Source organism: Brachyhypopomus gauderio, unplaced genomic scaffold (assembly GCF_052324685.1).
Source record: "Brachyhypopomus gauderio isolate BG-103 unplaced genomic scaffold, BGAUD_0.2 sc119, whole genome shotgun sequence".
Classification (NCBI taxonomy): Eukaryota; Metazoa; Chordata; class Actinopteri; order Gymnotiformes; family Hypopomidae; genus Brachyhypopomus; species Brachyhypopomus gauderio.
This window is the reverse complement of record NW_027506940.1, coordinates 1-25,184: the sequence shown is the minus strand read 5'-3', so window position 1 is coordinate 25,184 and position 25,184 is coordinate 1. Positions and strand designations below refer to the sequence as shown.

Below are 25,184 nucleotides of genomic sequence, written 5' to 3'. Positions count from 1 at the left end.
GTTTTGTCTTAAAGCAGAGTAGACCTACTGCTTAGCCATTGTTGACATGATGACTTCCATGCTCTGATTGTATGAGGAAATGCCCACGAGAGATGTGCCCATTCAGACAAGCAAGGTTTCTGTAGTGTAGTGGTCATCACGTTCGCCTCACACGCGAAAGGTCCCTGGTTCGATACCAGGCAGAAACATGCTTCTTGATAGAATGACAAACACCACTGCTGTTTAGTGGTTTGTTGCCAGTGTAAAGGCTATCAGGGAGCTCTTCCCTTTAGATCCTCAAAGTAAGCTGTCAGTCTCATGTGATAGATACAGGAATGTTCTAAATCGCCATGTACCTTGATAGCAGTACTAATGCAGCCGGTTCAATCAAAATGAAACTCAGTGGAAACTTACCTGGTGCTTTGTCATGTTGTCTCCCAACGTAGAAAACTCATGCTACTCGGTTGATTTGTAGACGTTTGTGTTATAAAGGGATCGAATGATGTCAACATTTGGGGTTTGGATGTGAATGTTTTGTCTTAAAGCAGAGTAGACCTACTGCTTAGCCATTGTTGACATGATGACTTCCATGCTCTGATTGTATGAGGAAATGCCCACGAGAGATGTGCCCATTCAGACAAGCAAGGTTTCTGTAGTGTAGTGGTCATCACGTTCGCCTCACACGCGAAAGGTCCCTGGTTCGATACCAGGCAGAAACATGCTTCTTGATAGAATGACAAACACCACTGCTGTTTAGTGGTTTGTTGCCAGTGTAAAGGCTATCAGGGAGCTCTTCCCTTTAGATCCTCAAAGTAAGCTGTCAGTCTCATGTGATAGATACAGGAATGTTCTAAATCGCCATGTACCTTGATAGCAGTACTAATGCAGCCGGTTCAATCAAAATGAAACTCAGTGGAAACTTACCTGGTGCTTTGTCATGTTGTCTCCCAACGTAGAAAACTCATGCTACTCGGTTGATTTGTAGACGTTTGTGTTATAAAGGGATCGAATGATGTCAACATTTGGGGTTTGGATGTGAATGTTTTGTCTTAAAGCAGAGTAGACCTACTGCTTAGCCATTGTTGACATGATGACTTCCATGCTCTGATTGTATGAGGAAATGCCCACGAGAGATGTGCCCATTCCGACATGCAAGGTTTCTGTAGTGTAGTGGTCATCACGTTCGCCTCACACGCGAAAGGTCCCTGGTTCGATACCAGGCAGAAACATGCTTCTTGATAGAATGACAAACACCACTGCTGTTTAGTGGTTTGTTGCCAGTGTAAAGGCTATCAGGGAGCTCTTCCCTTTAGATCCTCAAAGTAAGCTGTCAGTCTCATGTGATAGATACAGGAATGTTCTAAATCGCCATGTACCTTGATAGCAGTACTAATGCAGCCGGTTCAATCAAAATGAAACTCAGTGGAAACTTACCTGGTGCTTTGTCATGTTGTCTCCCAACGTAGAAAACTCATGCTACTCGGTTGATTTGTAGACGTTTGTGTTATAAAGGGATCGTATGATGTCAACATTTGAGGTTTGGATGTGAATGTTTTGTCTTAAAGCAGAGTAGACCTACTGCTTAGCCATTGTTGACATGATGACTTCCATGCTCTGATTGTATGAGGAAATGCCCACGAGAGATGTGCCCATTCAGACAAGCAAGGTTTCTGTAGTGTAGTGGTCATCACGTTCGCCTCACACGCGAAAGGTCCCTGGTTCGATACCAGGCAGAAACATGCTTCTTGATAGAATGACAAACACCACTGCTGTTTAGTGGTTTGTTGCCAGTGTAAAGGCTATCAGGGAGCTCTTCCCTTTAGATCCTCAAAGTAAGCTGTCAGTCTCATGTGATAGATACAGGAATGTTCTAAATCGCCATGTACCTTGATAGCAGTACTAATGCAGCCGGTTCAATCAAAATGAAACTCAGTGGAAACTTACCTGGTGCTTTGTCATGTTGTCTCCCAACGTAGAAAACTCATGCTACTCGGTTGATTTGTAGACGTTTGTGTTATAAAGGGATCGTATGATGTCAACATTTGAGGTTTGGATGTGAATGTTTTGTCTTAAAGCAGAGTAGACCTACTGCTTAGCCATTGTTGACATGATGACTTCCATGCTCTGATTGTATGAGGAAATGCCCACGAGAGATGTGCCCATTCAGACAAGCAAGGTTTCTGTAGTGTAGTGGTCATCACGTTCGCCTCACACGCGAAAGGTCCCTGGTTCGATACCAGGCAGAAACATGCTTCTTGATAGAATGACAAACACCACTGCTGTTTAGTGGTTTGTTGCCAGTGTAAAGGCTATCAGGGAGCTCTTCCCTTTAGATCCTCAAAGTAAGCTGTCAGTCTCATGTGATAGATACAGGAATGTTCTAAATCGCCATGTACCTTGATAGCAGTACTAATGCAGCCGGTTGAATCAAAATGAAACTCAGTGGAAACTTACCTGGTGCTTTGTCATGTTGTCTCCCAACGTAGAAAACTCATGCTACTCGGTTGATTTGTAGACGTTTGTGTTATAAAGGGATCGAATGATGTCAACATTTGAGGTTTGGATGTGAATGTTTTGTCTTAAAGCAGAGTAGACCTACTGCTTAGCCATTGTTGACATGATGACTTCCATGCTCTGATTGTATGAGGAAATGCCCACGAGAGATGTGCCCATTCCGACATGCAAGGTTTCTGTAGTGTAGTGGTCATCACGTTCGCCTCACACGCGAAAGGTCCCTGGTTCGATACCAGGCAGAAACATGCTTCTTGATAGAATGACAAACACTACTGCTGTTTAGTGGTTTGTTGCCAGTGTAAAGGCTATCAGGGAGCTCTTCCCTTTAGATCCTCAAAGTAAGCTGTCAGTCTCATGTGATAGATACAGGAATGTTCTAAATCGCCATGTACCTTGATAGCAGTACTAATGCAGCCGGTTCAATCAAAATGAAACTCAGTGGAAACTTACCTGGTGCTTTGTCATGTTGTCTCCCAACGTAGAAAACTCATGCTACTCGGTTGATTTGTAGACGTTTGTGTTATAAAGGGATCGAATGATGTCAACATTTGGGGTTTGGATGTGAATGTTTTGTCTTAAAGCAGAGTAGACCTACTGCTTAGCCATTGTTGACATGATGACTTCCATGCTCTGATTGTATGAGGAAATGCCCACGAGAGATGTGCCCATTCAGCCAAGCGAGGTTTCTGTAGTGTAGTGGTCATCACTTTCGCCTTACACGCGAAAGGTCCCTGGTTCGATACCAGGCAGAAACATGCTTCTTGATAGAATGACAAACACACCACTGCTGTTTAGTGGTTTGTTGCCAGTGTAAAGGCTATCAGGGAGCTCTTCCCTTTAGATCCTCAAAGTAAGCTGTCAGTCTCATGTGATAGATACAGGAATGTTCTAAATCGCCATGTACCTTGATAGCAGTACTAATGCAGCCGGTTCAATCAAAATGAAACTCAGTGGAAACTTGCCTGGTGCTTTGTCATGTTGTCTCCCAACGTAGAAAACTCATGCTACTCGGTTGATTTGTAGACGTTTGTGTTATAAAGGGATCGAATGATGTCAACATTTGGGGTTTGGATGTGAATGTTTTGTCTTAAAGCAGAGTAGACCTACTGCTTAGCCATTGTTGACATGATGACTTCCATGCTCTGATTGTATGAGGAAATGCCCACGAGAGATGTGCCCATTCAGACAAGCAAGGTTTCTGTAGTGTAGTGGTCATCACGTTCGCCTTACACGCGAAAGGTCCCTGGTTCGATACCAGGCAGAAACATGCTTCTTGATAGAATGGCAAACACACCACTGCTGTTTAGTGGTTTGTTGCCAGTGTAAAGGCTATCAGGGAGCTCTTCCCTTTAGATCCTCAAAGTAAGCTGTCAGTCTCATGTGATAGATACAGGAATGTTCTAAATCGCCATGTACCTTGATAGCAGTACTAATGCAGCCGGTTCAATCAAAATGAAACTCAGTGGAAACTTACCTGGTGCTTTGTCATGTTGTCTCCCAACGTAGAAAACTCATGCTACTCGGTTGATTTGTAGACGTTTGTGTTATAAAGGGATCGAATGATGTCAACATTTGGGGTTTGGATGTGAATGTTTTGTCTTAAAGCAGAGTAGACCTACTGCTTAGCCATTGTTGACATGATGACTTCCATGCTCTGATTGTATGAGGAAATGCCCACGAGAGATGTGCCCATTCAGACATGCAAGGTTTCTGTAGTGTAGTGGTCATCACGTTCGCCTCACACGCGAAAGGTCCCTGGTTCGATACCAGGCAAAAACGTGCTTTTTGATAGAATGGCAAACACACCACTGCTGTTTAGTGGTTTGTTGCCAGTGTAAAGGCCATCAGGGAGCTCTTCCCTTTAGATCCTCAAAGTAAGCTGTCAGTCTCATGTGATAGATACAGGAATGTTCTAAATCGCCATGTACCTTGATAGCAGTACTAATGCAGCCAGTTCAATCAAAATTACACTCAGTGGAAACTTACCTAGTGCTTTGTCATGTTGTCTCCCAACGTAGAAAACTCATGCTACTCGGTTGATTTGTAGACGTTTGTGTTATAAAGGTATCGAATGATGTCAACATTTGGTGTTTGGATGTGAATGTTTTGTCTTAAAGCAGAGTAGACCTACTGCTTAGCCATTGTTGACATGATGACTTCCATGCTCTGATAGAATGAGGAAACGCCCACGAGAGATGTGCCCATTCAGACAAGCAAGGTTTCTGTAGTGTAGTGGTCATCACGTTCGCCTCACAAGCGAAAGGTACCTGGTTCGATACCAGGCAGAAACATGCTTCTTGATAGAATGACATACACACCACTGCTGTTTAGTGGTTTGTTGCCAGTGTAAAGGCTATCGGGGAGCTCTTCCCTTTAGATCCTCAAAGTGAGCTGTCAGTCTCATGTGATCGATACAGGAATGTTCTGAATCGCCATGTACCTTGATAGCAGTACTAATGCAGCCAGTTCAATCAAAATTACACTCAGTGGAAACTTACCTAGTGCTTTGTCATGTTGTCTCCCAACATAGAAAACTCATGCTACTCGGTTGATTTGTAGACGTTTGTGTTATAAAGGGATCGAATGATGTCAACATTTGGGGTTTGGATGTGAATGTTTTGTCTTAAAGCAGAGTAGACCTACTGCTTAGCCATTGTTGACATGATGACTTCCATGCTCTGATTGTATGAGGAAATGCCCACGAGAGATGTGCCCATTCAGACATGCAAGGTTTCTGTAGTGTAGTGGTCATCACGTTCGCCTCACATGCGAAAGGTCCCTGGTTCGATACCAGGCAGAAACATGCTTCTTGATAGAATGACAAACACCACTGCTGTTTAGTGGTTTGTTGCCAGTGTAAAGGCTATCAGGGAGCTCTTCCCTTTAGATCCTCAAAGTAAGCTGTCAGTCTCATGTGATAGATACAGGAATGTTCTAAATCGCCATGTACCTTGATAGCAGTACTAATGCAGCCGGTTCAATCAAAATGAAACTCAGTGGAAACTTACCTGGTGCTTTGTCATGTTGTCTCCCAACGTAGAAAACTCATGCTACTCGGTTGATTTGTAGACGTTTGTGTTATAAAGGGATCGAATGATGTCAACATTTGGGGTTTGGATGTGAATGTTTTGTCTTAAAGCAGAGTAGACCTACTGCTTAGCCATTGTTGACATGATGACTTCCATGCTCTGATTGTATGAGGAAATGCCCACGAGAGATGTGCCCATTCCGACATGCAAGGTTTCTGTAGTGTAGTGGTCATCACGTTCGCCTCACACGTGAAAGGTCCCTGGTTCGATACCAGGCAGAAACATGCTTCTTGATAGAATGACAAACACCACTGCTGTTTAGTGGTTTGTTGCCAGTGTAAAGGCTATCAGGGAGCTCTTCCCTTTAGATCCTCAAAGTAAGCTGTCAGTCTCATGTGATAGATACAGGAATGTTCTAAATCGCCATGTACCTTGATAGCAGTACTAATGCAGCCGGTTCAATCAAAATGAAACTCAGTGGAAACTTACCTGGTGCTTTGTCATGTTGTCTCCCAACGTAGAAAACTCATGCTACTCGGTTGATTTGTAGACGTTTGTGTTATAAAGGGATCAAATGATGTCAACATTTGAGGTTTGGATGTGAATGTTTTGTCTTAAAGCAGAGTAGACCTACTGCTTAGCCATTGTTGACATGATGACTTCCATGCTCTGATTGTATGAGGAAATGCCCACGAGAGATGTGCCCATTCAGACAAGCAAGGTTTCTGTAGTGTAGTGGTCATCACGTTCGCCTCACACGCGAAAGGTCCCTGGTTCGATACCAGGCAGAAACATGCTTCTTGATAGAATGACAAACACCACTGCTGTTTAGTGGTTTGTTGCCAGTGTAAAGGCTATCAGGGAGCTCTTCCCTTTAGATCCTCAAAGTAAGCTGTCAGTCTCATGTGATAGATACAGGAATGTTCTAAATCGCCATGTACCTTGATAGCAGTACTAATGCAGCCGGTTCAATCAAAATGAAACTCAGTGGAAACTTACCTGGTGCTTTGTCATGTTGTCTCCCAACGTAGAAAACTCATGCTACTCGGTTGATTTGTAGACGTTTGTGTTATAAAGGGATCGAATGATGTCAACATTTGAGGTTTGGATGTGAATGTTTTGTCTTAAAGCAGAGTAGACCTACTGCTTAGCCATTGTTGACATGATGACTTCCATGCTCTGATTGTATGAGGAAATGCCCACGAGAGATGTGCCCATTCCGACATGCAAGGTTTCTGTAGTGTAGTGGTCATCACGTTCGCCTCACACGCGAAAGGTCCCTGGTTCGATACCAGGCAGAAACATGCTTCTTGATAGAATGACAAACACTACTGCTGTTTAGTGGTTTGTTGCCAGTGTAAAGGCTATCAGGGAGCTCTTCCCTTTAGATCCTCAAAGTAAGCTGTCAGTCTCATGTGATAGATACAGGAATGTTCTAAATCGCCATGTACCTTGATAGCAGTACTAATGCAGCCGGTTCAATCAAAATGAAACTCAGTGGAAACTTACCTGGTGCTTTGTCATGTTGTCTCCCAACGTAGAAAACTCATGCTACTCGGTTGATTTGTAGACGTTTGTGTTATAAAGGGATCGAATGATGTCAACATTTGGGGTTTGGATGTGAATGTTTTGTCTTAAAGCAGAGTAGACCTACTGCTTAGCCATTGTTGACATGATGACTTCCATGCTCTGATTGTATGAGGAAATGCCCACGAGAGATGTGCCCATTCAGACAAGCGAGGTTTCTGTAGTGTAGTGGTCATCACTTTCGCCTTACACGCGAAAGGTCCCTGGTTCGATACCAGGCAGAAACATGCTTCTTGATAGAATGACAAACACACCACTGCTGTTTAGTGGTTTGTTGCCAGTGTAAAGGCTATCAGGGAGCTCTTCCCTTTAGATCCTCAAAGTAAGCTGTCAGTCTCATGTGATAGATACAGGAATGTTCTAAATCGCCATGTACCTTGATAGCAGTACTAATGCAGCCGGTTCAATCAAAATGAAACTCAGTGGAAACTTGCCTGGTGCTTTGTCATGTTGTCTCCCAACGTAGAAAACTCATGCTACTCGGTTGATTTGTAGACGTTTGTGTTATAAAGGGATCGAATGATGTCAACATTTGGGGTTTGGATGTGAATGTTTTGTCTTAAAGCAGAGTAGACCTACTGCTTAGCCATTGTTGACATGATGACTTCCATGCTCTGATTGTATGAGGAAATGCCCACGAGAGATGTGCCCATTCAGACAAGCAAGGTTTCTGTAGTGTAGTGGTCATCACGTTCGCCTTACACGCGAAAGGTCCCTGGTTCGATACCAGGCAGAAACATGCTTCTTGATAGAATGGCAAACACACCACTGCTGTTTAGTGGTTTGTTGCCAGTGTAAAGGCTATCAGGGAGCTCTTCCCTTTAGATCCTCAAAGTAAGCTGTCAGTCTCATGTGATAGATACAGGAATGTTCTAAATCGCCATGTACCTTGATAGCAGTACTAATGCAGCCGGTTCAATCAAAATGAAACTCAGTGGAAACTTACCTGGTGCTTTGTCATGTTGTCTCCCAACGTAGAAAACTCATGCTACTCGGTTGATTTGTAGACGTTTGTGTTATAAAGGGATCGAATGATGTCAACATTTGGGGTTTGGATGTGAATGTTTTGTCTTAAAGCAGAGTAGACCTACTGCTTAGCCATTGTTGACATGATGACTTCCATGCTCTGATTGTATGAGGAAATGCCCACGAGAGATGTGCCCATTCAGACAAGCAAGGTTTCTGTAGTGTAGTGGTCATCACGTTCGCCTCACACGCGAAAGGTCCCTGGTTCGATACCAGGCAGAAACATGCTTCTTGATAGAATGACAAACACCACTGCTGTTTAGTGGTTTGTTGCCAGTGTAAAGGCTATCAGGGAGCTCTTCCCTTTAGATCCTCAAAGTAAGCTGTCAGTCTCATGTGATAGATACAGGAATGTTCTAAATCGCCATGTACCTTGATAGCAGTACTAATGCAGCCGGTTCAATCAAAATGAAACTCAGTGGAAACTTACCTGGTGCTTTGTCATGTTGTCTCCCAACGTAGAAAACTCATGCTACTCGGTTGATTTGTAGACGTTTGTGTTATAAAGGGATCGAATGATGTCAACATTTGGGGTTTGGATGTGAATGTTTTGTCTTAAAGCAGAGTAGACCTACTGCTTAGCCATTGTTGACATGATGACTTCCATGCTCTGATTGTATGAGGAAATGCCCACGAGAGATGTGCCCATTCCGACATGCAAGGTTTCTGTAGTGTAGTGGTCATCACGTTCGCCTCACACGCGAAAGGTCCCTGGTTCGATACCAGGCAGAAACATGCTTCTTGATAGAATGACAAACACCACTGCTGTTTAGTGGTTTGTTGCCAGTGTAAAGGCTATCAGGGAGCTCTTCCCTTTAGATCCTCAAAGTAAGCTGTCAGTCTCATGTGATAGATACAGGAATGTTCTAAATCGCCATGTACCTTGATAGCAGTACTAATGCAGCCGGTTCAATCAAAATGAAACTCAGTGGAAACTTACCTGGTGCTTTGTCATGTTGTCTCCCAACGTAGAAAACTCATGCTACTCGGTTGATTTGTAGACGTTTGTGTTATAAAGGGATCGTATGATGTCAACATTTGAGGTTTGGATGTGAATGTTTTGTCTTAAAGCAGAGTAGACCTACTGCTTAGCCATTGTTGACATGATGACTTCCATGCTCTGATTGTATGAGGAAATGCCCACGAGAGATGTGCCCATTCAGACAAGCAAGGTTTCTGTAGTGTAGTGGTCATCACGTTCGCCTCACACGCGAAAGGTCCCTGGTTCGATACCAGGCAGAAACATGCTTCTTGATAGAATGACAAACACTACTGCTGTTTAGTGGTTTGTTGCCAGTGTAAAGGCTATCAGGGAGCTCTTCCCTTTAGATCCTCAAAGTAAGCTGTCAGTCTCATGTGATAGATACAGGAATGTTCTAAATCGCCATGTACCTTGATAGCAGTACTAATGCAGCCGGTTCAATCAAAATGAAACTCAGTGGAAACTTACCTGGTGCTTTGTCATGTTGTCTCCCAACGTAGAAAACTCATGCTACTCGGTTGATTTGTAGACGTTTGTGTTATAAAGGGATCGAATGATGTCAACATTTGGGGTTTGGATGTGAATGTTTTGTCTTAAAGCAGAGTAGACCTACTGCTTAGCCATTGTTGACATGATGACTTCCATGCTCTGATTGTATGAGGAAATGCCCACGAGAGATGTGCCCATTCAGCCAAGCGAGGTTTCTGTAGTGTAGTGGTCATCACTTTCGCCTTACACGCGAAAGGTCCCTGGTTCGATACCAGGCAGAAACATGCTTCTTGATAGAATGACAAACACACCACTGCTGTTTAGTGGTTTGTTGCCAGTGTAAAGGCTATCAGGGAGCTCTTCCCTTTAGATCCTCAAAGTAAGCTGTCAGTCTCATGTGATAGATACAGGAATGTTCTAAATCGCCATGTACCTTGATAGCAGTACTAATGCAGCCGGTTCAATCAAAATGAAACTCAGTGGAAACTTGCCGGGTGCTTTGTCATGTTGTCTCCCAACGTAGAAAACTCATGCTACTCGGTTGATTTGTAGACGTTTGTGTTATAAAGGGATCGAATGATGTCAACATTTGGGGTTTGGATGTGAATGTTTTGTCTTAAAGCAGAGTAGACCTACTGCTTAGCCATTGTTGACATGATGACTTCCATGCTCTGATTGTATGAGGAAATGCCCACGAGAGATGTGCCCATTCAGACAAGCAAGGTTTCTGTAGTGTAGTGGTCATCACGTTCGCCTTACACGCGAAAGGTCCCTGGTTCGATACCAGGCAGAAACATGCTTCTTGATAGAATGGCAAACACACCACTGCTGTTTAGTGGTTTGTTGCCAGTGTAAAGGCTATCAGGGAGCTCTTCCCTTTAGATCCTCAAAGTAAGCTGTCAGTCTCATGTGATAGATACAGGAATGTTCTAAATCGCCATGTACCTTGATAGCAGTACTAATGCAGCCGGTTCAATCAAAATGAAACTCAGTGGAAACTTACCTGGTGCTTTGTCATGTTGTCTCCCAACGTAGAAAACTCATGCTACTCGGTTGATTTGTAGACGTTTGTGTTATAAAGGGATCGAATGATGTCAACATTTGGGGTTTGGATGTGAATGTTTTGTCTTAAAGCAGAGTAGACCTACTGCTTAGCCATTGTTGACATGATGACTTCCATGCTCTGATTGTATGAGGAAATGCCCACGAGAGATGTGCCCATTCAGACAAGCAAGGTTTCTGTAGTGTAGTGGTCATCACGTTCGCCTTACACGCGAAAGGTCCCTGGTTCGATACCAGGCAGAAACATGCTTCTTGATAGAATGGCAAACACACCACTGCTGTTTAGTGGTTTGTTGCCAGTGTAAAGGCTATCAGGGAGCTCTTCCCTTTAGATCCTCAAAGTAAGCTGTCAGTCTCATGTGATAGATACAGGAATGTTCTAAATCGCCATGTACCTTGATAGCAGTACTAATGCAGCCGGTTCAATCAAAATGAAACTCAGTGGAAACTTACCTGGTGCTTTGTCATGTTGTCTCCCAACGTAGAAAACTCATGCTACTCGGTTGATTTGTAGACGTTTGTGTTATAAAGGGATCGAATGATGTCAACATTTGGGGTTTGGATGTGAATGTTTTGTCTTAAAGCAGAGTAGACCTACTGCTTAGCCATTGTTGACATGATGACTTCCATGCTCTGATTGTATGAGGAAATGCCCACGAGAGATGTGCCCATTCAGACAAGCAAGGTTTCTGTAGTGTAGTGGTCATCACGTTCGCCTCACACGCGAAAGGTCCCTGGTTCGATACCAGGCAGAAACATGCTTCTTGATAGAATGACAAACACCACTGCTGTTTAGTGGTTTGTTGCCAGTGTAAAGGCTATCAGGGAGCTCTTCCCTTTAGATCCTCAAAGTAAGCTGTCAGTCTCATGTGATAGATACAGGAATGTTCTAAATCGCCATGTACCTTGATAGCAGTACTAATGCAGCCGGTTCAATCAAAATGAAACTCAGTGGAAACTTACCTGGTGCTTTGTCATGTTGTCTCCCAACGTAGAAAACTCATGCTACTCGGTTGATTTGTAGACGTTTGTGTTATAAAGGGATCGAATGATGTCAACATTTGGGGTTTGGATGTGAATGTTTTGTCTTAAAGCAGAGTAGACCTACTGCTTAGCCATTGTTGACATGATGACTTCCATGCTCTGATTGTATGAGGAAATGCCCACGAGAGATGTGCCCATTCCGACATGCAAGGTTTCTGTAGTGTAGTGGTCATCACGTTCGCCTCACACGCGAAAGGTCCCTGGTTCGATACCAGGCAGAAACATGCTTCTTGATAGAATGACAAACACCACTGCTGTTTAGTGGTTTGTTGCCAGTGTAAAGGCTATCAGGGAGCTCTTCCCTTTAGATCCTCAAAGTAAGCTGTCAGTCTCATGTGATAGATACAGGAATGTTCTAAATCGCCATGTACCTTGATAGCAGTACTAATGCAGCCGGTTCAATCAAAATGAAACTCAGTGGAAACTTACCTGGTGCTTTGTCATGTTGTCTCCCAACGTAGAAAACTCATGCTACTCGGTTGATTTGTAGACGTTTGTGTTATAAAGGGATCGTATGATGTCAACATTTGAGGTTTGGATGTGAATGTTTTGTCTTAAAGCAGAGTAGACCTACTGCTTAGCCATTGTTGACATGATGACTTCCATGCTCTGATTGTATGAGGAAATGCCCACGAGAGATGTGCCCATTCAGACAAGCAAGGTTTCTGTAGTGTAGTGGTCATCACGTTCGCCTCACACGCGAAAGGTCCCTGGTTCGATACCAGGCAGAAACATGCTTCTTGATAGAATGACAAACACTACTGCTGTTTAGTGGTTTGTTGCCAGTGTAAAGGCTATCAGGGAGCTCTTCCCTTTAGATCCTCAAAGTAAGCTGTCAGTCTCATGTGATAGATACAGGAATGTTCTAAATCGCCATGTACCTTGATAGCAGTACTAATGCAGCCGGTTCAATCAAAATGAAACTCAGTGGAAACTTACCTGGTGCTTTGTCATGTTGTCTCCCAACGTAGAAAACTCATGCTACTCGGTTGATTTGTAGACGTTTGTGTTATAAAGGGATCGAATGATGTCAACATTTGGGGTTTGGATGTGAATGTTTTGTCTTAAAGCAGAGTAGACCTACTGCTTAGCCATTGTTGACATGATGACTTCCATGCTCTGATTGTATGAGGAAATGCCCACGAGAGATGTGCCCATTCAGCCAAGCGAGGTTTCTGTAGTGTAGTGGTCATCACTTTCGCCTTACACGCGAAAGGTCCCTGGTTCGATACCAGGCAGAAACATGCTTCTTGATAGAATGACAAACACACCACTGCTGTTTAGTGGTTTGTTGCCAGTGTAAAGGCTATCAGGGAGCTCTTCCCTTTAGATCCTCAAAGTAAGCTGTCAGTCTCATGTGATAGATACAGGAATGTTCTAAATCGCCATGTACCTTGATAGCAGTACTAATGCAGCCGGTTCAATCAAAATGAAACTCAGTGGAAACTTGCCGGGTGCTTTGTCATGTTGTCTCCCAACGTAGAAAACTCATGCTACTCGGTTGATTTGTAGACGTTTGTGTTATAAAGGGATCGAATGATGTCAACATTTGGGGTTTGGATGTGAATGTTTTGTCTTAAAGCAGAGTAGACCTACTGCTTAGCCATTGTTGACATGATGACTTCCATGCTCTGATTGTATGAGGAAATGCCCACGAGAGATGTGCCCATTCAGACAAGCAAGGTTTCTGTAGTGTAGTGGTCATCACGTTCGCCTTACACGCGAAAGGTCCCTGGTTCGATACCAGGCAGAAACATGCTTCTTGATAGAATGGCAAACACACCACTGCTGTTTAGTGGTTTGTTGCCAGTGTAAAGGCTATCAGGGAGCTCTTCCCTTTAGATCCTCAAAGTAAGCTGTCAGTCTCATGTGATAGATACAGGAATGTTCTAAATCGCCATGTACCTTGATAGCAGTACTAATGCAGCCGGTTCAATCAAAATGAAACTCAGTGGAAACTTACCTGGTGCTTTGTCATGTTGTCTCCCAACGTAGAAAACTCATGCTACTCGGTTGATTTGTAGACGTTTGTGTTATAAAGGGATCGAATGATGTCAACATTTGGGGTTTGGATGTGAATGTTTTGTCTTAAAGCAGAGTAGACCTACTGCTTAGCCATTGTTGACATGATGACTTCCATGCTCTGATTGTATGAGGAAATGCCCACGAGAGATGTGCCCATTCAGACATGCAAGGTTTCTGTAGTGTAGTGGTCATCACGTTCGCCTCACACGCGAAAGGTCCCTGGTTCGATACCAGGCAAAAACGTGCTTTTTGATAGAATGGCAAACACACCACTGCTGTTTAGTGGTTTGTTGCCAGTGTAAAGGCCATCAGGGAGCTCTTCCCTTTAGATCCTCAAAGTAAGCTGTCAGTCTCATGTGATAGATACAGGAATGTTCTAAATCGCCATGTACCTTGATAGCAGTACTAATGCAGCCAGTTCAATCAAAATTACACTCAGTGGAAACTTACCTAGTGCTTTGTCATGTTGTCTCCCAACGTAGAAAACTCATGCTACTCGGTTGATTTGTAGACGTTTGTGTTATAAAGGTATCGAATGATGTCAACATTTGGTGTTTGGATGTGAATGTTTTGTCTTAAAGCAGAGTAGACCTACTGCTTAGCCATTGTTGACATGATGACTTCCATGCTCTGATAGAATGAGGAAACGCCCACGAGAGATGTGCCCATTCAGACAAGCAAGGTTTCTGTAGTGTAGTGGTCATCACGTTCGCCTCACAAGCGAAAGGTACCTGGTTCGATACCAGGCAGAAACATGCTTCTTGATAGAATGACATACACACCACTGCTGTTTAGTGGTTTGTTGCCAGTGTAAAGGCTATCGGGGAGCTCTTCCCTTTAGATCCTCAAAGTGAGCTGTCAGTCTCATGTGATCGATACAGGAATGTTCTGAATCGCCATGTACCTTGATAGCAGTACTAATGCAGCCAGTTCAATCAAAATTACACTCAGTGGAAACTTACCTAGTGCTTTGTCATGTTGTCTCCCAACATAGAAAACTCATGCTACTCGGTTGATTTGTAGACGTTTGTGTTATAAAGGGATCGAATGATGTCAACATTTGGGGTTTGGATGTGAATGTTTTGTCTTAAAGCAGAGTAGACCTACTGCTTAGCCATTGTTGACATGATGACTTCCATGCTCTGATTGTATGAGGAAATGCCCACGAGAGATGTGCCCATTCAGACATGCAAGGTTTCTGTAGTGTAGTGGTCATCACGTTCGCCTCACATGCGAAAGGTCCCTGGTTCGATACCAGGCAGAAACATGCTTCTTGATAGAATGACAAACACCACTGCTGTTTAGTGGTTTGTTGCCAGTGTAAAGGCTATCAGGGAGCTCTTCCCTTTAGATCCTCAAAGTAAGCTGTCAGTCTCATGTGATAGATACAGGAATGTTCTAAATCGCCATGTACCTTGATAGCAGTACTAATGCAGCCGGTTCAATCAAAATGAAACTCAGTGGAAACTTACCTGGTGCTTTGTCATGTTGTCTCCCAACGTAGAAAACTCATGCTACTCGGTAGATTTGTAGACGTTTGTGTTATAAAGGTATCGAATGATGTCAACATTTGGTGTTTGGATGTGAATGTTTTGTCTTAAAGCAGAGTAGACCTACTGCTTAGCCATTGTCGACATGATGACTTCCATGCTCTGATTGTATGAGGAAATGCCCACGAGAGATGTGCCCATTTAGACATGCAAGGTTTCTGTAGTGTAGTGGTCATCACGTTCGCCTTACACGCGACAGGTCCCTGGTTCGATACCATGCAGAAACATGCTTTTTGATAGAATGGCAAACACACCACTGCTGTTTAGTGGTTTGTTGCCAGTGTAAAGGCTATCAGGGAGCTCTTCCCTTTAGATCCTCAAAGTAAGCTGTCAGTCTCATGTGATAGATACAGGAATGTTCTAAATCGCCATGTACCTTGATAGCAGTACTAATGCAGCCGGTTCAATCAAAATGAAACTCAGTGGAAACTTACCTGGTGCTTTGTCATGTTGTCTCCCAACGTAGAAAACTCATGCTACTCGGTTGATTTGTAGACGTTTGTGTTATAAAGGGATCGAATGATGTCAACATTTGGGGTTTGGATGTGAATGTTTTGTCTTAAAGCAGAGTAGACCTACTGCTTAGCCATTGTTGACATGATGACTTCCATGCTCTGATTGTATGAGGAAATGGCCACGAGAGATGTGCCCATTCAGACAAGCAAGGTTTCTGTAGTGTAGTGGTCATCACGTTCGCCTCACACGCGAAAGGTCCCTGGTTCGATACCAGGCAGAAACATGCTTCTTGATAGAATGACAAACACCACTGCTGTTTAGTGGTTTGTTGCCAGTGTAAAGGCTATCAGGGAGCTCTTCCCTTTAGATCCTCAAAGTAAGCTGTCAGTCTCATGTGATAGATACAGGAATGTTCTAAATCGCCATGTACCTTGATAGCAGTACTAATGCAGCCGGTTCAATCAAAATGAAACTCAGTGGAAACTTACCTGGTGCTTTGTCATGTTGTCTCCCAACGTAGAAAACTCATGCTACTCGGTTGATTTGTAGACGTTTGTGTTATAAAGGGATCGAATGATGTCAACATTTGGGGTTTGGATGTGAATGTTTTGTCTTAAAGCAGAGTAGACCTACTGCTTAGCCATTGTTGACATGATGACTTCCATGCTCTGATTGTATGAGGAAATGCCCACGAGAGATGTGCCCAATCCGACATGCAAGGTTTCTGTAGTGTAGTGGTCATCACGTTCGCCTCACACGCGAAAGGTCCCTGGTTCGATACCAGGCAGAAACATGCTTCTTGATAGAATGACAAACACCACTGCTGTTTAGTGGTTTGTTGCCAGTGTAAAGGCTATCAGGGAGCTCTTCCCTTTAGATCCTCAAAGTAAGCTGTCAGTCTCATGTGATAGATACAGGAATGTTCTAAATCGCCATGTACCTTGATAGCAGTACTAATGCAGCCGGTTCAATCAAAATGAAACTCAGTGGAAACTTACCTGGTGCTTTGTCATGTTGTCTCCCAACGTAGAAAACTCATGCTACTCGGTTGATTTGTAGACGTTTGTGTTATAAAGGGATCAAATGATGTCAACATTTGAGGTTTGGATGTGAATGTTTTGTCTTAAAGCAGAGTAGACCTACTGCTTAGCCATTGTTGACATGATGACTTCCATGCTCTGATTGTATGAGGAAATGCCCACGAGAGATGTGCCCATTCAGACAAGCAAGGTTTCTGTAGTGTAGTGGTCATCACGTTCGCCTCACACGCGAAAGGTCCCTGGTTCGATACCAGGCAGAAACATGCTTCTTGATAGAATGACAAACACCACTGCTGTTTAGTGGTTTGTTGCCAGTGTAAAGGCTATCAGGGAGCTCTTCCCTTTAGATCCTCAAAGTAAGCTGTCAGTCTCATGTGATAGATACAGGAATGTTCTAAATCGCCATGTACCTTGATAGCAGTACTAATGCAGCCGGTTCAATCAAAATGAAACTCAGTGGAAACTTACCTGGTGCTTTGTCATGTTGTCTCCCAACGTAGAAAACTCATGCTACTCGGTTGATTTGTAGACGTTTGTGTTATAAAGGGATCGAATGATGTCAACATTTGAGGTTTGGATGTGAATGTTTTGTCTTAAAGCAGAGTAGACCTACTGCTTAGCCATTGTTGACATGATGACTTCCATGCTCTGATTGTATGAGGAAATGCCCACGAGAGATGTGCCCATTCCGACATGCAAGGTTTCTGTAGTGTAGTGGTCATCACGTTCGCCTCACACGCGAAAGGTCCCTGGTTCGATACCAGGCAGAAACATGCTTCTTGATAGAATGACAAACACTACTGCTGTTTAGTGGTTTGTTGCCAGTGTAAAGGCTATCAGGGAGCTCTTCCCTTTAGATCCTCAAAGTAAGCTGTCAGTCTCATGTGATAGATACAGGAATGTTCTAAATCGCCATGTACCTTGATAGCAGTACTAATGCAGCCGGTTCAATCAAAATGAAACTCAGTGGAAACTTACCTGGTGCTTTGTCATGTTGTCTCCCAACGTAGAAAACTCATGCTACTCGGTTGATTTGTAGACGTTTGTGTTATAAAGGGATCGAATGATGTCAACATTTGGGGTTTGGATGTGAATGTTTTGTCTTAAAGCAGAGTAGACCTACTGCTTAGCCATTGTTGACATGATGACTTCCATGCTCTGATTGTATGAGGAAATGCCCACGAGAGATGTGCCCATTCAGACAAGCGAGGTTTCTGTAGTGTAGTGGTCATCACTTTCGCCTTACACGCGAAAGGTCCCTGGTTCGATACCAGGCAGAAACATGCTTCTTGATAGAATGACAAACACACCACTGCTGTTTAGTGGTTTGTTGCCAGTGTAAAGGCTATCAGGGAGCTCTTCCCTTTAGATCCTCAAAGTAAGCTGTCAGTCTCATGTGATAGATACAGGAATGTTCTAAATCGCCATGTACCTTGATAGCAGTACTAATGCAGCCGGTTCAATCAAAATGAAACTCAGTGGAAACTTGCCTGGTGCTTTGTCATGTTGTCTCCCAACGTAGAAAACTCATGCTACTCGGTTGATTTGTAGACGTTTGTGTTATAAAGGGATCGAATGATGTCAACATTTGGGGTTTGGATGTGAATGTTTTGTCTTAAAGCAGAGTAGACCTACTGCTTAGCCATTGTTGACATGATGACTTCCATGCTCTGATTGTATGAGGAAATGCCCACGAGAGATGTGCCCATTCAGACAAGCAAGGTTTCTGTAGTGTAGTGGTCATCACGTTCGCCTTACACGCGAAAGGTCCCTGGTTCGATACCAGGCAGAAACATGCTTCTTGATAGAATGGCAAACACACCACTGCTGTTTAGTGGTTTGTTGCCAGTGTAAAGGCTATCAGGGAGCTCTTCCCTTTAGATCCTCAAAGTAAGCTGTCAGTCTCATGTGATAGATACAGGAATGTTCTAAATCGCCATGTACCTTGATAGCAGTACTAATGCAGCCGGTTCAATCAAAATGAAACTCAGTGGAAACTTACCTGGTGCTTTGTCATGTTGTCTCCCAACGTAGAAAACTCATGCTACTCGGTTGATTTGTAGACGTTTGTGTTATAAAGGGATCGAATGATGTCAACATTTGGGGTTTGGATGTGAATGTTTTGTCTTAAAGCAGAGTAGACCTACTGCTTAGCCATTGTTGACATGATGACTTCCATGCTCTGATTGTATGAGGAAATGCCCACGAGAGATGTGCCCATTCAGACATGCAAGGTTTCTGTAGTGTAGTGGTCATCACGTTCGCCTCACACGCGAAAGGTCCCTGGTTCGATACCAGGCAAAAACGTGCTTTTTGATAGAATGGCAAACACACCACTGCTGTTTAGTGGTTTGTTGCCAGTGTAAAGGCCATCAGGGAGCTCTTCCCTTTAGATCCTCAAAGTAAGCTGTCAGTCTCATGTGATAGATACAGGAATGTTCTAAATCGCCATGTACCTTGATAGCAGTACTAATGCAGCCGGTTCAATCAAAATGAAACTCAGTGGAAACTTACCTGGTGCTTTGTCGTGTTGTCTCCCAACGTAGAAAACTCATGCTACTCGGTTGATTTGTAGACGTTTGTGTTATAAAGGGATCGAATGATGTCAACATTTGGGGTTTGGATGTGAATGTTTTGTCTTAAAGCAGAGTAGACCTACTGCTTAGCCATTGTTGACATGATGACTTCCATGCTCTGATTGTATGAGGAAATGCCCACGAGAGATGTGCCCATTCCGACATGCAAGGTTTCTGTAGTGTAGTGGTCATCACGTTTGCCTCACACGCGAAAGGTCCCTGGTTCGATACCAGGCAGAAACATGCTTCTTGATAGAATGACAAACACCACTGCTGTTTAGTGGTTTGTTGCCAGTGTAAAGGCTATCAGGGAGCTCTTCCCTTTAGATCCTCAAAGTAAGCTGTCAGTCTCATGTGATCGATACAGGAATGTTCTAAATCGCCATGTACCTTGATAACAGTACTAATGCAGCCGGTTCAATCAAAATGAAACTCAGTGGAAACTTGCCTGGTGCTTTGTCATGTTGTCTCCCAACGTAGAAAACTCATGCTACACGGTTGATTTGTAGACGTTTGTGTTATAAAGGGATCGAATGATGTCAACATTTGGTGTTTGGATGTGAATGTTTTGTCTTAAAGCAGAGTAGACCTACTGCTTAGCCATTGTTGACATGATGACTTCCATGCTCTGATTGTATGAGGAAATGCCCACGAGAGATGTGCCCATTCAGACAAGCAAGGTTTCTGTAGTGTAGTGGTCATCACTTTCGCCTTACACGCGAAAGGTCCCTGGTTCGATACCAAGCAGAAACATGCTTATTGATAGAATGGCAAACACACCACTGCTGTTTAGTGGTTTGTTGCCAGTGTAAAGGCTATCAGGGAGCTCTTCCCTTTAGATCCTCAAAGTAAGCTGTCAGTCTCATGTGATAGATACAGGAATGTTCTAAATCGCCATGTACCTTGATAGCAGTACTAATGCAGCCGGTTCAATCAAAATGAAACTCAGTGGAAACTTACCTGGTGCTTTGTCATGTTGTCTCCCAACGTAGAAAACTCATGCTACTCGGTTGATTTGTAGACGTTTGTGTTATAAAGGGATCGAATGATGTCAACATTTGGGGTTTGGATGTGAATGTTTTGTCTTAAAGCAGAGTAGACCTACTGCTTAGCCATTGTTGACATGATGACTTCCATGCTCTGATTGTATGAGGAAATGCCCACGAGAGATGTGCCCATTCAGACATGCAAGGTTTCTGTAGTGTAGTGGTCATCACGTTCGCCTCACACGCGAAAGGTCCCTGGTTCGATACCAGGCAAAAACATGCTTTTTGATAGAATGGCAAACACACCACTGCTGTTTAGTGGTTTGTTGCCAGTGTAAAGGCCATCAGGGAGCTCTTCCCTTTAGATCCTCAAAGTAAGCTGTCAGTCTCATGTGATAGATACAGGAATGTTCTAAATCGCCATGTACCTTGATAGCAGTACTAATGCAGCCGGTTCAATCAAAATGAAACTCAGTGGAAACTTACCTGGTGCTTTGTCGTGTTGTCTCCCAACGTAGAAAACTCATGCTACTCGGTTGATTTGTAGACGTTTGTGTTATAAAGGGATCGAATGATGTCAACATTTGGGGTTTGGATGTGAATGTTTTGTCTTAAAGCAGAGTAGACCTACTGCTTAGCCATTGTTGACATGATGACTTCCATGCTCTGATTGTATGAGGAAATGCCCACGAGAGATGTGCCCATTCCGACATGCAAGGTTTCTGTAGTGTAGTGGTCATCACGTTCGCCTCACACGCGAAAGGTCCCTGGTTCGATACCAGGCAGAAACATGCTTCTTGATAGAATGACAAACACCACTGCTGTTTAGTGGTTTGTTGCCAGTGTAAAGGCTATCAGGGAGCTCTTCCCTTTAGATCCTCAAAGTAAGCTGTCAGTCTCATGTGATCGATACAGGAATGTTCTAAATCGCCATGTACCTTGATAGCAGTACTAATGCAGCCGGTTCAATCAAAATGAAACTCAGTGGAAACTTGCCTGGTGCTTTGTCATGTTGTCTCCCAACGTAGAAAACTCATGCTACTCGGTTGATTTGTAGACGTTTGTGTTATAAAGGGATCGAATGATGTCAACATTTGGGGTTTGGATGTGAATGTTTTGTCTTAAAGCAGAGTAGACCTACTGCTTAGCCATTGTTGACATGATGACTTCCATGCTCTGATTGTATGAGGAAATGCCCACGAGAGATGTGCCCATTCAGACAAGCAAGGTTTCTGTAGTGTAGTGGTCATCACTTTCGCCTTACACGCGAAAGGTCCCTGGTTCGATACCAAGCAGAAACATGCTTCTTGATAGAATGGCAAACACACCACTGCTGTTTAGTGGTTTGTTGCCAGTGTAAAGGCTATCAGGGAGCTCTTCCCTTTAGATCCTCAAAGTAAGCTGTCAGTCTCATGTGATAGATACAGGAATGTTCTAAATCGCCATGTACCTTGATAGCAGTACTAATGCAGCCGGTTCAATCAAAATGAAACTCAGTGGAAACTTACCTGGTGCTTTGTCATGTTGTCTCCCAACGTAGAAAACTCATGCTACTCGGTTGATTTGTAGACGTTTGTGTTATAAAGGGATCGAATGATGTCAACATTTGGGGTTTGGATGTGAATGTTTTGTCTTAAAGCAGAGTAGACCTACTGCTTAGCCATTGTTGACATGATGACTTCCATGCTCTGATTGTATGAGGAAATGCCCACGAGAGATGTGCCCATTCAGACATGCAAGGTTTCTGTAGTGTAGTGGTCATCACGTTCGCCTCACACGCGAAAGGTCCCTGGTTCGATACCAGGCAAAAACATGCTTTTTGATAGAATGGCAAACACACCACTGCTGTTTAGTGGTTTGTTGCCAGTGTAAAGGCCATCAGGGAGCTCTTCCCTTTAGATCCTCAAAGTAAGCTGTCAGTCTCATGTGATAGATACAGGAATGTTCTAAATCGCCATGTACCTTGATAGCAGTACTAATGCAGCCGGTTCAATCAAAATGAAACTCAGTGGAAACTTACCTGGTGCTTTGTCGTGTTGTCTCCCAACGTAGAAAACTCATGCTACTCGGTTGATTTGTAGACGTTTGTGTTATAAAGGGATCGAATGATGTCAACATTTGGGGTTTGGATGTGAATGTTTTGTCTTAAAGCAGAGTAGACCTACTGCTTAGCCATTGTTGACATGATGACTTCCATGCTCTGATTGTATGAGGAAATGCCCACGAGAGATGTGCCCATTCCGACATGCAAGGTTTCTGTAGTGTAGTGGTCATCACGTTCGCCTCACACGCGAAAGGTCCCTGGTTCGATACCAGGCAGAAACATGCTTCTTGATAGAATGACAAACACCACTGCTGTTTAGTGGTTTGTTGCCAGTGTAAAGGCTATCAGGGAGCTCTTCCCTTTAGATCCTCAAAGTAAGCTGTCAGTCTCATGTGATCGATACAGGAATGTTCTAAATCGCCATGTACCTTGATAGCAGTACTAATGCAGCCGGTTCAATCAAAATGAAACTCAGTGGAAACTTGCCTGGTGCTTTGTCATGTTGTCTCCCAATGTAGAAAACTCATGCTACTCGGTTGATTTGTAGACGTTTGTGTTATAAAGGGATCGAATGATGTCAACATTTGGGGTTTGGATGTGAATGTTTTGTCTTAAAGCAGAGTAGACCTACTGCTTAGCCATTGTTGACATGATGACTTCCATGCTCTGATTGTATAAGGAAATGCCCACAAGAGATGTGCCCATTCAGACATGCAAGGTTTCTGTAGTGTAGTGGTCATCACGTTCGCCTCACACGCGAAAGGTCCCTGGTTCGATACCAGGCAGAAACATGCTTCTTGATAGAATGACAAACACCACTGCTGTTTAGTGGTTTGTTGCCAGTGTAAAGGCTATCAGGGAGCTCTTCCCTTTAGATCCTCAAAGTAAGCTGTCAGTATCATGTGATCGATACAGGAATGTTCTAAATCGCCGCGTACCTTGATAGCAGTACTAATGCAGCCGGTTCAATCAAAATGAAACTCAGTGGAAACTTGCCTGGTGCTTTGTCATGTTGTCTCCCAACGTAGAAAACTCATGCTACTCGGTTGATTTGTAGACGTTTGTGTTATAAAGGGATCGAATGATGTCAACATTTGGGGTTTGGATGTGAATGTTTTGTCTTAAAGCAGAGTAGACCTACTGCTTAGCCATTGTTGACATGATGACTTCCATGCTCTGATTGTATGAGGAAATGCCCACGAGAGATGTGCCCATTCAGACAAGCAAGGTTTCTGTAGTGTAGTGGTCATCACTTTCGCCTTACACGCGAAAGGTCCCTGGTTCGATACCAAGCAGAAACATGCTTCTTGATAGAATGGCAAACACACCACTGCTGTTTAGTGGTTTGTTGCCAGTGTAAAGGCTATCAGGGAGCTCTTCCCTTTAGATCCTCAAAGTAAGCTGTCAGTCTCATGTGATAGATACAGGAATGTTCTAAATCGCCATGTACCTTGATAGCAGTACTAATGCAGCCGGTTCAATCAAAATGAAACTCAGTGGAAACTTACCTGGTGCTTTGTCATGTTGTCTCCCAACGTAGAAAACTCATGCTACTCGGTTGATTTGTAGACGTTTGTGTTATAAAGGGATCGAATGATGTCAACATTTGGGGTTTGGATGTGAATGTTTTGTCTTAAAGCAGAGTAGACCTACTGCTTAGCCATTGTTGACATGATGACTTCCATGCTCTGATTGTATGAGGACATGCCCACGAGAGATGTGCCCATTCAGACAAGCAAGGTTTCTGTAGTGTAGTGGTCATCACGTTCGCCTTACACGCGAAAGGTCCCTGGTTCGATACCAGGCAGAAACATGCTTCTTGATAGAATGACAAACACACCACTGCTGTTTAGTGGTTTGTTGCCAGTGTAAAGGCTATCAGGGAGCTCTTCCCTTTAGATCCTCAAAGTAAGCTGTCAGTCTCATGTGATAGATACAGGAATGTTCTAAATCGCCATGTACCTTGATAGCAGTACTAATGCAGCCGGTTCAATCAAAATGAAACTCAGTGGAAACTTACCTGGTGCTTTGTCGTGTTGTCTCCCAACGTAGAAAACTCATGCTACTCGGTTGATTTGTAGACGTTTGTGTTATAAAGGGATCGAATGATGTCAACATTTGGGGTTTGGATGTGAATGTTTTGTCTTAAAGCAGAGTAGACCTACTGCTTAGCCATTGTTGACATGATGACTTCCATGCTCTGATTGTATGAGGAAATGCCCACGAGAGATGTGCCCATTCCGACATGCAAGGTTTCTGTAGTGTAGTGGTCATCACGTTCGCCTCACACGCGAAAGGTCCCTGGTTCGATACCAGGCAGAAACATGCTTCTTGATAGAATGACAAACACCACTGCTGTTTAGTGGTTTGTTGCCAGTGTAAAGGCTATCAGGGAGCTCTTCCCTTTAGATCCTCAAAGTAAGCTGTCAGTCTCATGTGATCGATACAGGAATGTTCTAAATCGCCATGTACCTTGATAGCAGTACTAATGCAGCCGGTTCAATCAAAATGAAACTCAGTGGAAACTTGCCTGGTGCTTTGTCATGTTGTCTCCCAACGTAGAAAACTCATGCTACTCGGTTGATTTGTAGACGTTTGTGTTATAAAGGGATCGAATGATGTCAACATTTGGGGTTTGGATGTGAATGTTTTGTCTTAAAGCAGAGTAGACCTACTGCTTAGCCATTGTTAACATGATGACTTCCATGCTCTGATTGTATGAGGAAATGCCCACGAGAGATGTGCCCATTCAGACAAGCAAGGTTTCTGTAGTGTAGTGGTCATCACTTTCGCCT

The 25,184-nt window shown here is 43.5% G+C and overlaps 44 non-coding genes across 44 annotated transcripts; all 44 read left to right on the top strand.

Moving 5' to 3' along the window:
- Positions 1–115: 115 nt before the first annotated feature.
- trnav-cac (transfer RNA valine (anticodon CAC)) lies at positions 116–188 on the top strand. Its single transcript has one exon. It is a non-coding gene; the product is annotated as a tRNA-Val (tRNA).
- A 437-nt stretch (positions 189–625) lies between these two features.
- trnav-cac (transfer RNA valine (anticodon CAC)) lies at positions 626–698 on the top strand. The gene has a single exon. It is a non-coding gene; the product is annotated as a tRNA-Val (tRNA).
- Positions 699–1,135: 437 nt separating this feature from the next.
- trnav-cac (transfer RNA valine (anticodon CAC)) lies at positions 1,136–1,208 on the top strand. The gene has a single exon. It is a non-coding gene; the product is annotated as a tRNA-Val (tRNA).
- A 437-nt stretch (positions 1,209–1,645) lies between these two features.
- Positions 1,646–1,718, top strand: trnav-cac (transfer RNA valine (anticodon CAC)). The gene has a single exon. It is a non-coding gene; the product is annotated as a tRNA-Val (tRNA).
- Positions 1,719–2,155: 437 nt separating this feature from the next.
- trnav-cac (transfer RNA valine (anticodon CAC)) lies at positions 2,156–2,228 on the top strand. The gene has a single exon. It is a non-coding gene; the product is annotated as a tRNA-Val (tRNA).
- A 437-nt stretch (positions 2,229–2,665) lies between these two features.
- Positions 2,666–2,738, top strand: trnav-cac (transfer RNA valine (anticodon CAC)). The gene has a single exon. It is a non-coding gene; the product is annotated as a tRNA-Val (tRNA).
- Positions 2,739–3,175: 437 nt separating this feature from the next.
- Positions 3,176–3,248, top strand: trnav-uac (transfer RNA valine (anticodon UAC)). The gene has a single exon. It is a non-coding gene; the product is annotated as a tRNA-Val (tRNA).
- A 439-nt stretch (positions 3,249–3,687) lies between these two features.
- trnav-uac (transfer RNA valine (anticodon UAC)) lies at positions 3,688–3,760 on the top strand. The gene has a single exon. It is a non-coding gene; the product is annotated as a tRNA-Val (tRNA).
- A 951-nt stretch (positions 3,761–4,711) lies between these two features.
- Positions 4,712–4,784, top strand: trnav-cac (transfer RNA valine (anticodon CAC)). The gene has a single exon. It is a non-coding gene; the product is annotated as a tRNA-Val (tRNA).
- Positions 4,785–5,223: 439 nt separating this feature from the next.
- On the top strand, positions 5,224–5,296 carry trnav-cac (transfer RNA valine (anticodon CAC)). The gene has a single exon. It is a non-coding gene; the product is annotated as a tRNA-Val (tRNA).
- Positions 5,297–5,733: 437 nt separating this feature from the next.
- Positions 5,734–5,806, top strand: trnav-cac (transfer RNA valine (anticodon CAC)). The gene has a single exon. It is a non-coding gene; the product is annotated as a tRNA-Val (tRNA).
- A 437-nt stretch (positions 5,807–6,243) lies between these two features.
- trnav-cac (transfer RNA valine (anticodon CAC)) lies at positions 6,244–6,316 on the top strand. Its single transcript has one exon. It is a non-coding gene; the product is annotated as a tRNA-Val (tRNA).
- Positions 6,317–6,753: 437 nt separating this feature from the next.
- Positions 6,754–6,826, top strand: trnav-cac (transfer RNA valine (anticodon CAC)). The gene has a single exon. It is a non-coding gene; the product is annotated as a tRNA-Val (tRNA).
- A 437-nt stretch (positions 6,827–7,263) lies between these two features.
- On the top strand, positions 7,264–7,336 carry trnav-uac (transfer RNA valine (anticodon UAC)). Its single transcript has one exon. It is a non-coding gene; the product is annotated as a tRNA-Val (tRNA).
- A 439-nt stretch (positions 7,337–7,775) lies between these two features.
- On the top strand, positions 7,776–7,848 carry trnav-uac (transfer RNA valine (anticodon UAC)). The gene has a single exon. It is a non-coding gene; the product is annotated as a tRNA-Val (tRNA).
- A 439-nt stretch (positions 7,849–8,287) lies between these two features.
- Positions 8,288–8,360, top strand: trnav-cac (transfer RNA valine (anticodon CAC)). The gene has a single exon. It is a non-coding gene; the product is annotated as a tRNA-Val (tRNA).
- Positions 8,361–8,797: 437 nt separating this feature from the next.
- trnav-cac (transfer RNA valine (anticodon CAC)) lies at positions 8,798–8,870 on the top strand. Its single transcript has one exon. It is a non-coding gene; the product is annotated as a tRNA-Val (tRNA).
- A 437-nt stretch (positions 8,871–9,307) lies between these two features.
- On the top strand, positions 9,308–9,380 carry trnav-cac (transfer RNA valine (anticodon CAC)). The gene has a single exon. It is a non-coding gene; the product is annotated as a tRNA-Val (tRNA).
- Positions 9,381–9,817: 437 nt separating this feature from the next.
- Positions 9,818–9,890, top strand: trnav-uac (transfer RNA valine (anticodon UAC)). Its single transcript has one exon. It is a non-coding gene; the product is annotated as a tRNA-Val (tRNA).
- Positions 9,891–10,329: 439 nt separating this feature from the next.
- trnav-uac (transfer RNA valine (anticodon UAC)) lies at positions 10,330–10,402 on the top strand. Its single transcript has one exon. It is a non-coding gene; the product is annotated as a tRNA-Val (tRNA).
- A 439-nt stretch (positions 10,403–10,841) lies between these two features.
- trnav-uac (transfer RNA valine (anticodon UAC)) lies at positions 10,842–10,914 on the top strand. Its single transcript has one exon. It is a non-coding gene; the product is annotated as a tRNA-Val (tRNA).
- Positions 10,915–11,353: 439 nt separating this feature from the next.
- Positions 11,354–11,426, top strand: trnav-cac (transfer RNA valine (anticodon CAC)). The gene has a single exon. It is a non-coding gene; the product is annotated as a tRNA-Val (tRNA).
- A 437-nt stretch (positions 11,427–11,863) lies between these two features.
- trnav-cac (transfer RNA valine (anticodon CAC)) lies at positions 11,864–11,936 on the top strand. The gene has a single exon. It is a non-coding gene; the product is annotated as a tRNA-Val (tRNA).
- A 437-nt stretch (positions 11,937–12,373) lies between these two features.
- trnav-cac (transfer RNA valine (anticodon CAC)) lies at positions 12,374–12,446 on the top strand. Its single transcript has one exon. It is a non-coding gene; the product is annotated as a tRNA-Val (tRNA).
- A 437-nt stretch (positions 12,447–12,883) lies between these two features.
- On the top strand, positions 12,884–12,956 carry trnav-uac (transfer RNA valine (anticodon UAC)). The gene has a single exon. It is a non-coding gene; the product is annotated as a tRNA-Val (tRNA).
- Positions 12,957–13,395: 439 nt separating this feature from the next.
- Positions 13,396–13,468, top strand: trnav-uac (transfer RNA valine (anticodon UAC)). Its single transcript has one exon. It is a non-coding gene; the product is annotated as a tRNA-Val (tRNA).
- Positions 13,469–14,419: 951 nt separating this feature from the next.
- trnav-cac (transfer RNA valine (anticodon CAC)) lies at positions 14,420–14,492 on the top strand. The gene has a single exon. It is a non-coding gene; the product is annotated as a tRNA-Val (tRNA).
- Positions 14,493–14,931: 439 nt separating this feature from the next.
- On the top strand, positions 14,932–15,004 carry trnav-cac (transfer RNA valine (anticodon CAC)). Its single transcript has one exon. It is a non-coding gene; the product is annotated as a tRNA-Val (tRNA).
- Positions 15,005–15,441: 437 nt separating this feature from the next.
- On the top strand, positions 15,442–15,514 carry trnav-uac (transfer RNA valine (anticodon UAC)). The gene has a single exon. It is a non-coding gene; the product is annotated as a tRNA-Val (tRNA).
- A 439-nt stretch (positions 15,515–15,953) lies between these two features.
- On the top strand, positions 15,954–16,026 carry trnav-cac (transfer RNA valine (anticodon CAC)). Its single transcript has one exon. It is a non-coding gene; the product is annotated as a tRNA-Val (tRNA).
- Positions 16,027–16,463: 437 nt separating this feature from the next.
- Positions 16,464–16,536, top strand: trnav-cac (transfer RNA valine (anticodon CAC)). The gene has a single exon. It is a non-coding gene; the product is annotated as a tRNA-Val (tRNA).
- A 437-nt stretch (positions 16,537–16,973) lies between these two features.
- trnav-cac (transfer RNA valine (anticodon CAC)) lies at positions 16,974–17,046 on the top strand. Its single transcript has one exon. It is a non-coding gene; the product is annotated as a tRNA-Val (tRNA).
- A 437-nt stretch (positions 17,047–17,483) lies between these two features.
- trnav-cac (transfer RNA valine (anticodon CAC)) lies at positions 17,484–17,556 on the top strand. Its single transcript has one exon. It is a non-coding gene; the product is annotated as a tRNA-Val (tRNA).
- A 437-nt stretch (positions 17,557–17,993) lies between these two features.
- On the top strand, positions 17,994–18,066 carry trnav-uac (transfer RNA valine (anticodon UAC)). Its single transcript has one exon. It is a non-coding gene; the product is annotated as a tRNA-Val (tRNA).
- Positions 18,067–18,505: 439 nt separating this feature from the next.
- Positions 18,506–18,578, top strand: trnav-uac (transfer RNA valine (anticodon UAC)). Its single transcript has one exon. It is a non-coding gene; the product is annotated as a tRNA-Val (tRNA).
- Positions 18,579–19,529: 951 nt separating this feature from the next.
- On the top strand, positions 19,530–19,602 carry trnav-cac (transfer RNA valine (anticodon CAC)). The gene has a single exon. It is a non-coding gene; the product is annotated as a tRNA-Val (tRNA).
- A 437-nt stretch (positions 19,603–20,039) lies between these two features.
- On the top strand, positions 20,040–20,112 carry trnav-uac (transfer RNA valine (anticodon UAC)). Its single transcript has one exon. It is a non-coding gene; the product is annotated as a tRNA-Val (tRNA).
- A 951-nt stretch (positions 20,113–21,063) lies between these two features.
- Positions 21,064–21,136, top strand: trnav-cac (transfer RNA valine (anticodon CAC)). Its single transcript has one exon. It is a non-coding gene; the product is annotated as a tRNA-Val (tRNA).
- A 437-nt stretch (positions 21,137–21,573) lies between these two features.
- trnav-uac (transfer RNA valine (anticodon UAC)) lies at positions 21,574–21,646 on the top strand. Its single transcript has one exon. It is a non-coding gene; the product is annotated as a tRNA-Val (tRNA).
- A 951-nt stretch (positions 21,647–22,597) lies between these two features.
- On the top strand, positions 22,598–22,670 carry trnav-cac (transfer RNA valine (anticodon CAC)). Its single transcript has one exon. It is a non-coding gene; the product is annotated as a tRNA-Val (tRNA).
- Positions 22,671–23,107: 437 nt separating this feature from the next.
- trnav-cac (transfer RNA valine (anticodon CAC)) lies at positions 23,108–23,180 on the top strand. Its single transcript has one exon. It is a non-coding gene; the product is annotated as a tRNA-Val (tRNA).
- Positions 23,181–23,617: 437 nt separating this feature from the next.
- On the top strand, positions 23,618–23,690 carry trnav-uac (transfer RNA valine (anticodon UAC)). The gene has a single exon. It is a non-coding gene; the product is annotated as a tRNA-Val (tRNA).
- A 439-nt stretch (positions 23,691–24,129) lies between these two features.
- Positions 24,130–24,202, top strand: trnav-uac (transfer RNA valine (anticodon UAC)). The gene has a single exon. It is a non-coding gene; the product is annotated as a tRNA-Val (tRNA).
- Positions 24,203–24,641: 439 nt separating this feature from the next.
- Positions 24,642–24,714, top strand: trnav-cac (transfer RNA valine (anticodon CAC)). The gene has a single exon. It is a non-coding gene; the product is annotated as a tRNA-Val (tRNA).
- The last annotated feature ends 470 nt before the right edge of the window (positions 24,715–25,184 follow it).